Below are 5,514 nucleotides of genomic sequence, written 5' to 3' on the forward strand. Positions count from 1 at the left end.
GTAGTTCAAATTTTGAACTGATGGAAGTTCTCTTTGGACGGGAGCAGACACCTGCTTACACCTCTCTGTATACCAGATTTCAGGGCAAGCATCGTTAAGACTTGTTGAGCAGGCCGAAAGGAAATGTGAAGAGTCATTCAATTTCTCAACAAATTCAGACATCAGACTTCTGGACATAAGAACACCAGCAACGCCCACACAAAGCAAAGTTTTAGTGATGATTTACCCGCAATTCTCATAGACCTGACTACATAGCACTATTTTCATTTATTTGTCAAACACAATATATTTATCATGCTACGTTGCATTCAGAAAGTATAAACTACTACAGTAGTACAGTCTGGACCGCCGTGGATCCACACATACATAGAAAAATTGCATCTTAACAATTCACACACAATCTTTAATAATTCAGTACACCATAAGAGAAAATGCTCTAATCATACATCAGACATCAGAACCATGAAACTACTTATTCAATCACACCAATAATTTTCCCATTAACTGTCTTTCAGTCTTCCTACTAATGCCGAATCGCTTATCCCAAAAGCACAGGTTGTAAAAGTCATAGGCTTCTCCCGAAGTATCAAAACTCGTCCCCAATGTCAGCACTATGACATTGTCCCCTGGATTTTCCGAGAAACCTCGAATTATCTTCGGCAGCACCTGTCCTCACCCTGCAGTCAATGTCACACGTGTAAATAATTGTAGTTCTCCAAAATATTTAAAACTGCTACACTCAAGTATCACATAATGCGCCTATTCGAGCATGATCAAGCTGTGTTGTTAGATTCCAACATCGAAACTGGTCGCCTTATGGCAGCATTGCACCAAACTTGTTTTCCCCCTGAGCTATGTCTCTTTTTTGCTTCCTGTTCTAGCATTTTTCACCTTTCCAATCCTAATGTGCCTATTCAAGCATGATCAAGCTGTGTTGTTAGATTCTAATGTTTACTTATGCTCCAGGGGTGTATCCTCATTTTTATGAATATAGCAATCAAATTAAAATCACACCCCGTTAAAACAATCATGGTTCAATCCTAACACAGAACAGAGGACTGAATATACTTGAGCTGCAGCATTCAGGAATGCATAGACTCTGAATCTATACTACATGCGCTGACCATTTATTCAGCAGATCACATATTCACATACATTACCAAAACCTAGCAGCCATCCATAGTCTTACTGCGAAGCCGTCAGTTCTGCAAATTTCACCAACATGGTCGGACGATGTGGTGTGTGGCTGCAGGGGGGGACCGAGTGCAGCCGCCTCAAGAGCCCCTTCTCACCGTTGTCCTGTACGGGAGCAGCATTTAAAAGCACAATACAGATCTGAAGTAGAAGAATTTATTCTTCTGAATTCATATGGCATGGTACTGCTCTGGACAATGATGGCACATGTAGGATGACATAATTTTCAGAAATCTTTTCCATTATTAATTGTTGGCAGATGCATCCAGTCAAGTACTTTAAGAGAAGCACACACAAATGTAGTAGAAAGGAAAGAAGAAAACCTTGATGAGTCGAACGACGCAGCGACAGAAGAGATCGTACAACCTGTGAAATACACAAAAAACAAGCGGTCAGAGCACAATGACACACAGGCATGCAATGAACACTCGCCAGTCACGGAAGCAACATAATGGCCTATTTACCCGAGGCAGCAAGCAGAAGCATGTTGGGTTAGCAGCAGGACAGACGAGAAGAAGAAGCGCTGGCGACAGGAGAAAGACCAAATGGCCAAATGGCGCAGAGACCTGCTAAAGACATGTTAAATGGTTAAATGGTTAAAAACTGACATGTAAACAACAAACACAAACTATAGCCAGTCAACAAAGCCCTTTTTTGCAAGGCCGGCATCACGGCAGCCATCACTCATGGCCTGCCTTGGAGGCACGACACGAAGGTTGCCAAAGGTCAGTGCTACCGCAGAGACCCGCTACGAAGTTTATTTTCTTATGAAAAGAGAAGTTCTAGGAAGTGTCGGCATTTCAAAACGGTTATCCATTTTCTTTCTAATGCAAGAATGTGCATTAACTATGGGTCACGCACTGAACGAAGATTAATGCATTCAACAATTTTGCATTTGTATTAGCTTATTTTCATACAGATATATGAACCCTCCAATTAGTCAATTAAATTTGACTGTACATAAACTTTCAGCTACTGAACTAAAACCGAAACAGGAGAAAGCACACACACACACACACACACACACACACGCACGCACACGCACGCACACACGCTCGCATATTTTACATTTCCTCCAAGATCTGACTGAATATTAAATATCACCGACCGCTAAGAAAACAAAAGAAGTCACAATGGGACTATATAAAGCATTATGTAGAACATTTGGGCCGTACACAGAGCAGAGAGCCTAATGCTTTAACTTTGATGGAGTTATCAATTTAAGCTTTAAACACTATTGTGAAGGAGCTTTACCTAGGTTGTAGCACCAGAGCACATGAATCCAAAAAAAAACTAACCCTTAGAAATAAGTCCCAAGAGCCTAGTATTTAGAAACCTATAAGTCTGGGTAAACATAAGATCATTCATACACTTGATCCGCTAATAACTAAGCAACACATAGTAGTTATCTTCATGCTAGTAAAGAGAGCCAACCAAACAACCAATATGCCTATGCTTCAGGGAAGAAAAAATTGCCTGAAGGAATAACCTTGGCTGATAATTTATAAATACACCACGAAAATCATCTCCAAGTTTAACAGGTACATGCTACTTTAAATCAAAAGAACACAAAAGGATCATGTGTAACATGGTTCTTACCTTCTGCCATTTTGGAAATTATTGTACGCTGAAATCTACAGCTTCTACTGGACAATGAACATGTGTTAAGAAGACAAGTATAGTTTAGAAAGGTGTGCATAACAAAATATAGAGCGCGTGTCCCCTCCTCCCATCCTCTTCTACCCTGCAACAATAGAGAGTAAAAATTCTTCAGTTCTTCGGCTATCTATGAATCAAGATTTTGGTCCTAGGATGCACAACCAATAAAAAGCATTATAATTTTGTAAGGTACGAACAGCTGTACCTTGAAGCACAATCAACATGCAGGAATCATCATCTTCATAAAGTAATAAGTAATCTTGGTCATCCATGCACCGACTGTATCTTGCTTGCTAATTTCCACCTGTGTCACAAATAAGGCAATGTCATGTTCAGACTGAAGGTGAAAGAAGCACACATTCAGTTTCTAATTTAATTTAGTACTAATAAAATCTCTATGAAGAAGCAGACCAACTGCTGGAAATAAACTAGCATGGAACTAAATCAGTGTCCACAAAACCATATAGATATGCATGCTCATCAAGCATGTCATACATTTTACCAGAATGGAAGCTTAGCTAGTGCTAGTGCCCTAACTCAAGAACCTCCAGCCCACATAATAGAAATTCGTCCATCTTAGCCATGAATTCACTTAAACAGGAGACAAAATAAATGCTTTCCTCAGACACAGTACACTGAAGAAACAAAAGTATGCAGGCTGAACTGATAAGCTCTTATGACTGAACAAAGCCCATCTGCAAACATCATCATTTATGGCAAGAAAATACCTGAATAAAGCCCATCTGCAGTTATAATATCAGTCCCCAGTTTGGCACTTAACTCTTAAGGCTTTAGGTCTCTAGACACATCGATATGATGTATCCATATATATAATCATAGCAATACACTGTTGGAAGATTAAAAGATAGTTCCGACGTATTTTCCAGAATTTTATCTAGGATGAACACAGGAGCTTGAAAGGAGGGCCAATACTGGGTTCACCATGCAACATACCTGTGCACCATCAACAATGGCATAATTCGGACTTGCAGATGATCATTGGGACATGAAAAACAGATAAAAAAATGCATTGAAAGCTTTGGACCTGAAATATAGAAGATTGCCCCCTTGGTATACCCATGAGAAATACACGTAAGCATCAACCAAATGCAATCACAGTCAAGTATGATTTCTTTAATCTATTTAGTGTGCTTTTCATGTACTGTGCAAGTAGCAAGGGGCTGTTCTTCAATAAACAACATCTTATTAGCTTCAGATGACGTCCATTGACACTATACTGCTAATTTAAGTTAATTAAGTTGTGATCCTAATATTCAGGTAAAAAATCACATGGAAAGCTCAAATTGAACCGGGATTATGGATCTACATATTATGACCTACCAAGGTTACCATGACAATGCAGATAGTATGGAGGCTAATTTAAGAACGTAAACTATATATATATATATATATATATATATATATAGAGAGAGAGAGAGAGAGACATTTAATGACATCAAACAATTACGGGTTGCAGTTTTAAACAAAAATACATGATGGATCATTGCATATAACTACGATTATAAAGGTACACTATGTTTTCTAACAAATGAAAAGACAACTACTCTTACTGTCTATAATTATAATTCAATTATGTGTCAATAAGAAAGCAACAATCATTGCGGATACATTTATAAACTTCCAGTGATCCTGTGAGCATATGCTAATACTCCTTAACATAAATCTCACTTGTCATCGCCATCGTCTCTGTCTTGCTGGAATCACATCCTCTATCTGCAAACTGAAACAATAGCAACATCAAATCCCTCCTGAAGGTTTCACCCTGGACCTTCCCCCTGCTGATCTGCATAGGCATGTCATTCCGTTAACCAAGCAAACTCAACAATCAACACCATGCATGTGAACTTCTTCAGGAATGGACTGTGATGCCGGGGCTGACCTCTCATAAGGTACGTAGAACATTGTACCAGTTACATTTTTTAAGGAAATAAGCTTGTTGGGAGTTAGAACTCCTTTGCAATTTTCAAGAGGTGTCCGTAGTAGACAAGATTTTCAAGCTAACTAAGTGGAAATACAAAGGATCTGAAAGAGCTGTAATGCTTTGATATATGAAATCAATGGCATCTACAGCAGTACAGCACTAGTGACATCTTTTGAGCAATATATCCACCCGCCGGCAATCTATATCTGCAGTTGAACATTTTTACTTAAATGCAAACGAGAACAAAGAAAGGTATCCAAGTAGAACAGTTATCTTTCTACAACCATCCTTTCTATCTTCCAATAGAATGAGAAAACATTTTGAATTAAATTAACAATGATCTTGAAGCAAAATGCATGAAGTTGGTGTCAACCTGATGCATGTTACAGATACTGGATCCTCTCTTGTTTGGTATTCCCTCAAAGCCTTACTGAACTTTCATCAAACACCTTGCAGGCATAGATAAAAGAGAATTTGCACATGTAAATAAATGAGCTGAAGAGAAAGGGCAGGAGGCAAGGGGGAAAGCTAGGTGTGGCATCTTCTGCTTTTCCATGGCCGCCTGCACCTCGGGGTTGGTAGCTGCCCTCTGACAGAGAGAGGGAGAGATGTAGAGGGATAGAGAGAGGGACTCACCAACGCGCGGAGCTTGGCAGCCAAAGCGGAAGGGAAGCCGGCTCCAATGACCTCCTCCGCCTTCTATGCTAGTCACCACCACT

At 39.6% G+C, this 5,514-nt stretch overlaps 1 long non-coding RNA gene across 23 annotated transcripts; it reads right to left on the minus strand.

Moving 5' to 3' along the window:
- Positions 1–334: 334 nt before the first annotated feature.
- LOC123175981 (uncharacterized) lies at positions 335–5,514 on the minus strand. Of its 23 annotated transcripts, none has more exons than XR_006488309.1 (9): positions 5,432–5,514; positions 5,169–5,244; positions 4,543–4,657; positions 3,059–3,807; positions 2,794–2,938; positions 1,659–1,760; positions 1,518–1,560; positions 1,156–1,299; positions 335–677 (listed from the first exon to the last, which is right to left on the minus strand). It is a non-coding gene; the product is annotated as an uncharacterized lncRNA (long non-coding RNA). The 23 variants fall into 23 exon arrangements; XR_006488297.1 differs by having other exon boundaries at positions 3,059–3,157; positions 3,582–3,807; positions 4,543–5,001; positions 5,169–5,508; XR_006488304.1 differs by having other exon boundaries at positions 3,059–4,657.

The sequence above is a fragment of the Triticum aestivum genome, unplaced genomic scaffold (assembly GCF_018294505.1).
Source record: "Triticum aestivum cultivar Chinese Spring unplaced genomic scaffold, IWGSC CS RefSeq v2.1 scaffold17243, whole genome shotgun sequence".
NCBI lineage: Eukaryota > Viridiplantae > Streptophyta > Magnoliopsida > Poales > Poaceae > Triticum > Triticum aestivum.